Source organism: Carya illinoinensis, chromosome 3 (assembly GCF_018687715.1).
Source record: "Carya illinoinensis cultivar Pawnee chromosome 3, C.illinoinensisPawnee_v1, whole genome shotgun sequence".
NCBI classification, from domain to species: Eukaryota; Viridiplantae; Streptophyta; class Magnoliopsida; order Fagales; family Juglandaceae; genus Carya; species Carya illinoinensis.
This window is the reverse complement of record NC_056754.1, coordinates 15,669,038-15,678,877: the sequence shown is the minus strand read 5'-3', so window position 1 is coordinate 15,678,877 and position 9,840 is coordinate 15,669,038. Positions and strand designations below refer to the sequence as shown.

General features: G+C 36.8%; 1 pseudogene; it reads left to right on the top strand.

Annotated features, from left to right (window-relative positions):
- On the top strand, positions 1–2,941 carry LOC122304548 (annotated as a pseudogene).
- The last annotated feature ends 6,899 nt before the right edge of the window (positions 2,942–9,840 follow it).

The window sequence follows — 9,840 nt, the reverse complement described above, 5'->3', positions numbered from 1 at the left end:
ATGGATTCTGTGATCGTTCTGTTTCTCGTTCTCTCTGCATTTTTTACTGCTTCTGCTCAACAAATGGAGTCCAATGTAAGCCCAGGCTCTTATCTAACGCCCGGAATCAACTCTACGTGGTTGTCCCGTTCTGGTCTCTTTGCTTTTGGATTCTATAAGCAAGGCAATGGCTACGCTGTTGGTATTTTTCTTGCTGGAATTCCTCAAAAAACTGTTGTCTGGACTGCAAACCGTGACGAACCTCCAGTCTCCAGCAGTGCTACCTTGAGTTTTTCAAGGGATGGCACGCTTGTCCTGCAATCGACACCAGAGCAAACAACCATCATAGCTGATTCTCTTGGGTCTACTTCAGCTGCCATGCTTGATACAGGAAATTTTGTGCTCTATAATTCCGATCTGTTGAGTTTTGCTCTTTGGAGTCCCACATTGGTAGTGAGTGAGGACGAGGCAAGACTCATGAGTTATAAATAAGAGGCTTAGCCTCTTAGTTTAAGTGCACCAGTTGAAAGCTTATCTAATAACTTTTGACTTTAGTTAAATTCCTCTATTAACCTTTTGTAAAAGGGGAAGAGGTGTAAAGTTAAAGTTTTACTAGTGGGGTAGCTTTATAGGTGTGGTGAGGAGAAAAATTGTGTGATTGTAACAATTTTTCACATAGTGAATTTTCTTCTCTGGGTTTGGTGGTTTTTCTCCTGTTTTGGAGTTTCCACGTAAATTTCTTGTGTTGTTATTATTTCTCTATTTTTCTTGTTATTTCTGCAAAGGGTAGATCCTAGGGGGTGAATTTGGGAGGTCCAAATTTCCAACAATTGGTATTAGAGCCACTAGGTTCTTTTTGTGGGGTGGAGTTTTGGTGTGGTAGTATGGATACGTACAGTCCAAGGAGGTTCTGTCTACGAGATTGGAAATTTTAAGTGTGTCCATTGTGACCCTCCAATCTTTCCTGGGAACTGACTTAGTGAGGTACTATTCATTTCTACAGTAAATTCATCAAAACAATATCAGGAAGTAGGGCTTCAAATCTTGTCAGATTTGAGGTGGAGAAATTGGTTTACACAAGGCGTTGAAGGCAGATCAACCCCTGAAGTCAGCAATGATACTAGCGACTGGTGAAACGGCTAGTACAGGAGCGGGTTCGGCAAGTGGCTCCAAGTCAGTAAATGGAGATACTGGTATTGATGCTAATGTTGTGTCTGTCTCCATGAAAAAAGAGACATGTATATCCTCATGGCATGCCGCTAATTCCTAAAGTTGCCATGATAGAGGATGTGTTAATGTTAGCAGGTCCACAAGTTTGCACACAGGCATTGGTTTGGCATTGATGCAGGGTGTGTGGTGGAAATTCATGTCGATAGCTGATGAACTTCCAAGAGAGCCAAACGTGGAAGTTACACCATAATTTTCAGTAAGGTTGTTTTCAACATGGGCCGAAGTGAAATGCTTGGAATTGGTTTATTCTGAGTGGGTATGCTTTTATGGTGAAGCATGATAGCAGAAGCTATGAAAATCTTCATTGAGGTGGAGTTTTGGCTGTGGGACCAGTCAAAGTCGCAAGGTGGAGATTGTTGAGTTTTACTCTTTGGAGTCCCACATTAGTAGTGAGTGAGGAAGAGGCAAGACTCATGAGTTATAAATAAGAGGCTCAGCCTCTTAGTTTAAGTGCACCAGTTGAAAGCTTATCTAATAACTTTTGACTTTAGTTAAATTCCTCTATTAATCTTTTGTAAAAGGGGAAGAGGTGTAAAGTTAAAGTTTTACTAGTGGGGTAGCTTTATAGGTGTGGTGAGGAGAAAAATTGTGTGATTGTAACAATTTTTCACATAGTAAATTTTCTTTTCTGGGTCTGGTGGTTTTTCTCCTGTTTTAGAGTTTCCACGTAAATTTCTTGTATTGTTATTATTTCTCTATTTTTTTTTTATTTCTGCAAAGGGTAGATCCTAAGGTGGTGAATTTGGGAGGTCCAAATTCCCAACACGATCAACAAATGCTGTGGCAGAGTTTTGAGCATCCGACTGATTCCCTTTTACCCCGTCAACGTCTCTTAGCAGGTAAGGAGCTGTTTTCTAGTATATCAGAAACTGTTCACTCAACGGGTATCTTTCGTCTTAAGATGCAACGTGATGGAAACCTTCTTCAATTCCCGGTGGGCAGTCCCGACATGACTCCATATGTTTATTATGGATCTGGGACGAATGGAACGGGAGATAACGTAACGCTAAACTTTAGTCCTGACGGCCATCTCTACTTGCTTAACGCTACTGGTGCTAACATTGGGAATCTAACCGAAGGAGGATATCCTACAAAGGAAACTATTTATCTTATGAGAATCGATGCAGATGGGATATTCCGACTGTACTCATCTAAGCTGAAACAGAATGGAAACTGGTCAATTGTATGGTCATCATCGAATGATTCGTGTGATCCCAAGGGTCTCTGTGGATTAAACGGGTTTTGTGTTTTAAATGACAATAAAGCTCAATGCGTATGTCTTCCAGGTTTCGAGATGGAACAGCAGGAGAACCCGACTGCAGGCTGTGTGAGAAGTTTCAATGCTGCAGGCCGTTGCAGTAGTAAGGATGAATACAATCCATACACCATGAGCGAGCTGGCTAATATACCGTTTGGGAAGATATTTCGTATGATGTTTTGTCATTTCCACTCGAAGAAGAATGCGAACGATCTTGCTTAGAGGACTGTAACTGTGAAGCTGCGATATTCAAGGACGGGGAGTGCAGAAAACAAAAGCTCCCATTGAGATACGGGAGAAGGATGTTGACTGCTTCAAGCATTGCTTTCATCAAGGTAGGGAAATCGACACCCGCTGATATGCCAAAAGACAACCAGAAAGGCCTTAGACTGGACATTCTAATTCTTGGTGGTGGAAAAATTTTATCTATAAGAGGGTGTGATATATCATAGTTTAATTAGAAGAAAAAAAAATTAAAATTAAAATCTTATAAATTAAATTTTAGTATTTAAGTGTTATGGATGGATTTTCACTCTTTAGGAGAGCTTGGTTTTGGAATTTTGGTTGTTACTCTCATACTCTCTTAATTTGTACAAGATATTTCCTATTCAAGGGTTATAAAAAAAAAAAAAAATCCAATTTGGATCCTGCCAAAAATAATAGAATATTTCCTGTTAGTCAAAATGACATCGTGTGATGTTTCGTTAAGGGAAAAAACTTATGCTGATGAGTCTGTCCAATTAATAGGCTAAGAATTCGAGAATTTGTGAGCCTCATTTTTTTTTAATTAGAATACGTGTCACTTACACATGCTAGGCATGCATCTAAAATTAATAAAAAAGTAGTGCTAGACGTACTATGAGGTAGTCCAATTCTATCACTACTTTTTTTTTTTTATTAAATTTGAATTTCAAATTTCGAATGTTAAGATTTTTACCTTTTTTTGGTGGTTAATGCCACGTAGTTATATAAATAAAATTAGTATTTTCGAAAAAAAGAAATCAGTTTAAATAGGTTAGCAAATATGGTGAGCTCACTGATCTGCACTCTAGCGAATTCGCATTCAAATATGCCTATATCATATAATTTCCTAAATTTTAGTCAAAATTTTTAACCTCTCTCCATATGGTTGCCCACCGTGGCGGAGTCAGGAATTTAATCTTGGGGGTCAAAAAAAAATTAGAATAATATATATAAAATATTTTTTGTTATACTTTGTACAATTTTTTTATGATATATAATAATCTAATAGGAGGATTTACAATAAAAATAAAATACATTTAATATAACTTATTTATTAAAAAAATATTTGATATGTCAAGAATAATATATCATTGAAATAATATTATAAAAATATTCATACAAATATATTAAACAAAAGAAATACAAAATGTCTAAACTTGTAATTTGCATTTTTTTAAACAAACAAAATCATTTCCAGTATCTGGAGATCAGGAAACTAGAAATAGGTTTGTTAGGCCTCACAGTCGAGTAGGTAAAGCATCTATTTCTTTTTTTGTTTTGATGTTGAAAAATGGAGAAAATAAAATGTGAAGGACGAGATGTGAATTATAATACGTCGTGCCACGTGCCAAAAAAATGCCAATCTGTAAATAGCAGATTGCCGTAAGCCATAACTTGGAGATTGAAATGTTTTGAAAAATCGAAAGACGTTAGAAATACTACTGGTTATAGTTAATTTTTTTTTAAAATTTTTTTTATATGCCAAAATAATTTTTAGAGGAGGGATCAAGACATGATAAATTAATATTATTTTATTAAATAAAAAAATTAACATATATATATTTTCAAATTTTTGGCCTACCCCAACGCAGCTCGGCCACTGGTTGCCCAGAAAGGTTTTGCAATTTGAAAAATGACTTATTGGAGGATTACTGTTGATCCCTAAATGATTTTTTACAAATATTTTATTCTGACCAATGAAACAAATTCTTATCAAGATAGGTAAATCGACTACTGTTACAAGTAAAGATACGCTGAAAGAAAACAGGGAAGGCCTTCGACTAGACATTCTAATTATTAGTGCTTTATTTCTTACTTTTAGAGGTATGATGTTGGTAATTTCAGGAATTGTGTTCTACAAAAATCATTTTTGGTATAGAAAGCTCCTGTTTAATGGAGATGTTAAGCTTAACGACGATGTTGCTCTGCGACCATTTACTTATCTAGACCTTGAGAAAGCGACCGATGGCTTTAGGGAAGAGGTTGGAAGAGGATCATTTGGCATAGTTTACAAAGGGGCAATATTGAAAGGCCAAAAGATTGTGGCAGTGAAGAAGCTAGAGAAAGTGTTGGCTAAAGGGGGAAGAGTGTTCCAGACTGAGATGAAAGTGATCGGGTGAACGCATCACAGAAATCAGGTCTGTCTACTTGGGTCACTTGTAGATATGTACCCTTCACACCAGAAAAACAACCTTGTTGTGAAGAAAGAATGGGAATTGCTTGCGACATAGCAAGAGGAATCCTTTATCTCCATGAAGAGTGCGAGCGACAAATCATTCATTGTGACATCAAACCCCAAAATATTCTCAAGGATGATTACGGGTGCGCAAAAATCTCGCACTTTGGATTGGCAAAGCAACTGAAACCAGACCAAACCAGGACCTTTACCGGCATTAGAGGGGCAAGGGGATATGTTGCACCGGAGTAGCATCGGAAACTGCCCATAACAGTCAAGGCAAATGTTTACAACTATGGAATTGTGTTGTTAGAAATCATCTGTCTACGAAAGTGTGTGGATTGGAGTCTACCAGAGGATTAGATGCTCTTGAAGACTGGGCCTAACACTGTTTCAAGGCTAGCGACTTGGCCAATTTGAGCATTAGCAATGGCCTAGTTGTCTATAATTTAGTTAGAATGTTAACTTTTATCTCTAACATGAACTTTTAGGTAGATTAATTCACATTAGACTAACTATCTTGAAGTCTAAATAATAATAAACTATTATGTATTTTAATAATATTTGAAATTTTTTTTAAAAATATTTTACAAATACACTTCATATTTTTCTCTCAACCTAATTATTCAATAAATATATTTTGCCAACCATTCACCCAAGAATCACATATACAAACATACCAACATTTCTTCTATCCAACTTTTATATTTATAATTGTGGTCTGAAGCTAACAAACATGCCAACAACTTTTTATAACAACCAATCACCATCTACAATTCTTGTCCAATCATTGCAATAAAAACTCAAAGAGATGACTAAAGACTAATTCTAGCACACGAAATTGCAAGCATGAAACGTAACATATCCTGTGATTAATGGCCATTTTGTGCAGGCCCCTCTTCTCCCCAACATCATTGCAAGTCACTAACTAAAGAACAATTTTCTTCACTCTTAAAGCTCCCAATTAGCTGGGATGCTAATACATTGCAAACAAAATCAATAAATAAATCCTTATAAAAACCTCATTGTACGTGATACAAACCATTGTGAGTTTTATAACCTTTGATAATGAAATGAAAATAACAAAAACCTTTTCAATCATAAAATATCCCCAGTTTCAAGTTAAATCTCAATTTTAAAAAATAAATAACAAGCTCAGTTCAATCAACGACCTCTCCTCATTATGCAATGAACATGAGGGAAATGACCCATATACTTTTGAATCTAAGAAATTTCGATTAGAGAATCTTCAAGTTTCTAAGCAACCAAAGAGAGATAACCAACTAATCCCAGATGCACCGAACATGCCATGGAAATTAGAAAGAATATCAACCAGATTGAATTAAAAAATTATGAGTAATTCTAGGGAGCAGCCACTATTCATGCTGCACACCACACACTTATAGGTTTTTATAGGGTGTAAGGATGTTTTTCATAGGATATATAGATGTTTTTTATAGGGTGTGTGGTGTGCAGTGATGAATAGTGGCTGCTCCCAATATTTTCTCAAAAATTATAGCTATTCCTGAAATTAATTACAAATCCCTTTCAAATAACTAAACCAAAAAGTAAATAAACAGGTCGGTTAGGAAAGTAGATCACCAAATATGAAAATCCGTCATCGATGATCCAAGAGATTACCTCAAAATGCATAAACGAGTATCTTGATGGTTGATGCCAGCCCGGACAATCGAAGTTGTTTTGACTCGATGAGACCTAGAAAGAGGAGCGTAGGGAGACTTAGAAAGTGGTTTCAATAGAGAAGAGGGAGAGAAGAGTGAGGAAGAGAGACTTACTTTGGAGAGCACGAAGACGACAACAACTGTTGGAGAAGGCGACGGAGAAGAGCAATGGGCTGAAGAAAAGGGCTTGCGGGTTGAAGAAGAAATAGGCGATGGAGAGAAGGGGATGAAGACAGAGAAAGGTTTCGGGAGAAAGAAAGAAAAGAAAGAGACAGAGACGTGTTTTGGGAGAAAGAAAGAAAAGAAAGAGAAATTAAGTGTTTTGGGAATGAAGACAAAGAAAAACGGAGGGAAAGAGAGAGTGGTAGGTACTTTAGAAATGATAAAATATTAATTTGCTCCGTGTACAATCCCTCGCCAGACATGAAGAGCTGCTAAGAAATACTGTATTGGTTATGTCAAACTTTTCAATTTTAGCCGGGCCGTTACAGATGAATTTTCTAATATTTGCTTTTATTTTAGACTTGCATTGGGCAATGGCGAGGCCATTGCCAATGCTCTTATTTGGGCAGGATGATGAGGTTGACAATAAATAGTTGGAGAGAATGGTTAAATTAGGACTTAGGTGCATTTAGGATGAACCATCACTCCCACTCCGGCACTTGATAAAGAAGGTTTTACTTATGCTTGAAGGAATTGTGGATGAGAAAACCTTACCACCAGTCAGTCTGTTGAAGACCTAATAATAGCCCTCCAATTAGGATGCCATGTAGCTCTTCCATTTCTCATTCCGTGTACCTGTCTACACCGAAACCTTCTCATTCCATTTCTCATTCGTAAAAAACCTTCTCATCTCTGTCTTTTCCTCCTCTCTCTTCCACCGAAACTTTCTATCTCCTTAACTTGAGAGAGACGTATAGAAGCAAACCCACACCATAGAAACCCTGGTGTACATTCCCTCTAATGGCGAGCTGGGTCTTATCAGAATGTGGCTTAAAGCCTTTTCCTCAAATTTTTCCCAGACCCAAAATGGGACCCATCTTGTGCAAGCCCTCAAAGATCAGATTTTTGCATTTGAACAAAACTGGGATAGATCTCAAATTTCCTTATACAAGGATTTTAATTGGGTGTTTAAGAGAGAGAAATTGGGGACTAAAAGTGAGTGCCCTACTGAGGGTTGCTATTGTTGAAGGATACTGGTACACTTCAATTTACAAGAGCTAGCCTAGTTTACAACGACAATATGGCCCGTGGGCAACTTTATAACTTGTTTCGTGAACTTTATTTTATAGTCTATATTTTATACTAAAGGAATGCTACCCAACCTCCACACACCACATTTTTTCAAAATTTTTAATTTTTTAATATTTTAAATTTGTTTTTGAGTTTATTCTTTTTAAACAAATGAAAATTTTCTATTCATTATTCATAGATTAAATATTTGATAAAAGAAAAAAATAATAAAAAAAAAAGTTGTGTGTGGAGGTTGTGTAGATTTTTTTTTTTATACTATTTAATTGGACTTGTAGTGTAGCTGGAGCTATTTAGTGTAATTGGAGGTAATGCCCTTGAGCTATTTAGAGGACTTTTCCTTTCATTGCTGTTTTTAGTGTTGAGCTAGTTAGGCCCATGTAAGGGTCATCATGTTTAAGTAATGAGTGAAGGGCTCTCTTTGTTCTTCGACCAGAAAGTAATAGAAACTTCTTCTTCATATCATCTTCTTCTTCTTTATGAGATTTTTGGAAGTTTTCTCATCTTCAAAATGGGATATTTCATTTTATTCACTATTAATGTGTTATGTGTGTTATAAAGTGGTATAAGAGAAACTTCGATATCTGTGTGATCATGGAAAAAATTCTCATATCCCTTAATAGATTTAAAGAATCAATGGAACGAATTCAAGAAAATCTCGAAAGTCAAGGATTTAAAAAAAAAATTAACAATATAGAGGAACAACTTCGTGCGTTAGTGAAAGAGGAAGAGCGAGCCAAGGAGGATGATACCACTAAGATTCCTCCTCCCTCTATTCTAAAAAATCTGAAATTAATTTCCCTATTTTCAAATCTCACTTCTCCTTCAATGGCCGCACTTAATAAAAAAAACGATGGCTGGGAAAGGAGGATATCCAGCACTCGGGGATGGATCTAACCATCACATACTCTTACGCGAGCGTGTGGCAACGCAATTGTGTTGAAATCAAAATTGTAACAAGGAAGAGGAAAATTTGGCATACCATTGCCGAGAGGGTTGTTTGAGGCCATATAAGCTCTTATTTAATTTGCAAACTTTGTTCTTGCCTTGAACTTTGTAACAAGGAGGTATTTTCATATACAATTCTTCCTCCAAGTCGCCATGTAAAAAGGCGTTATGAACATCAAATTGATGAAGTTTCCACCCTTTGATGGCAACAACGGCTAGTAGGGTTTTTACCATTACAAGTTTAGCTATGGGTGAGAATGTCTCATGGTAATCAAGGCCCTCCTCTTGGGTGTAACCCTTGGCAACTAAACGAGCCTTCTGCCTCTCAATTTTTCCATTTGAATTGTATTTAGTTTTGTAAACCCATTTTGAACCAATGGTCTTCTTCCCAATAGGCAAATCAATAACATCCCAAGTCTTGTTCAATTCTAAAGCCGCAATCTCATTATCCATTGCAATACGCCAATCTAAGCTTTTCATAACTTGTGCATAAGTGGAAGGTTCAGTGTGATGAAGAATAGAAATGGCAAAAGCAGCATGGTTGGGAGATAATTTAGCATGAGACAAGACAGAATGTAAGGGATATAAATGAGTAGCAAGTGAATTACCTTTGATGTCGAAGTTGGGAAGGGAAGTAGTGGGTGCAATGGGAGAATCATGTGGCTATAAAGGAGAGTCTTGCTGAGAAGGTGAGTGTTCTGTAGGAGGGTCAGAGGAGATGATAGGTGACGATACTTGTTATGAAGGGTGTGCTGTGAGAGAGTCAAAGTGCTGAGATGGTGAGGATGTGTTGGGAATATCAAAGTGTAATTGTGGGGACTGGGTGATGGCATCATTACCTAGAGATGGAAACTGAGGTGTAGGGGAGGGTTGTGTAGCGGAATGGGCAGTATTATAGGGAAATATGTATTCATATAAAGTGACATCTCTGAAGTAAAAAATGGATTTGCTGATTAAATCAAATAATTTGTAGCCTTTGATTCCGAATGGAAATCCAAGCATAATACATTTTCTTGCTCTAGAGTCAAATTTGTGTCTATTTTGTTTTAAGGTAGATGCATAGCAAAGACAAC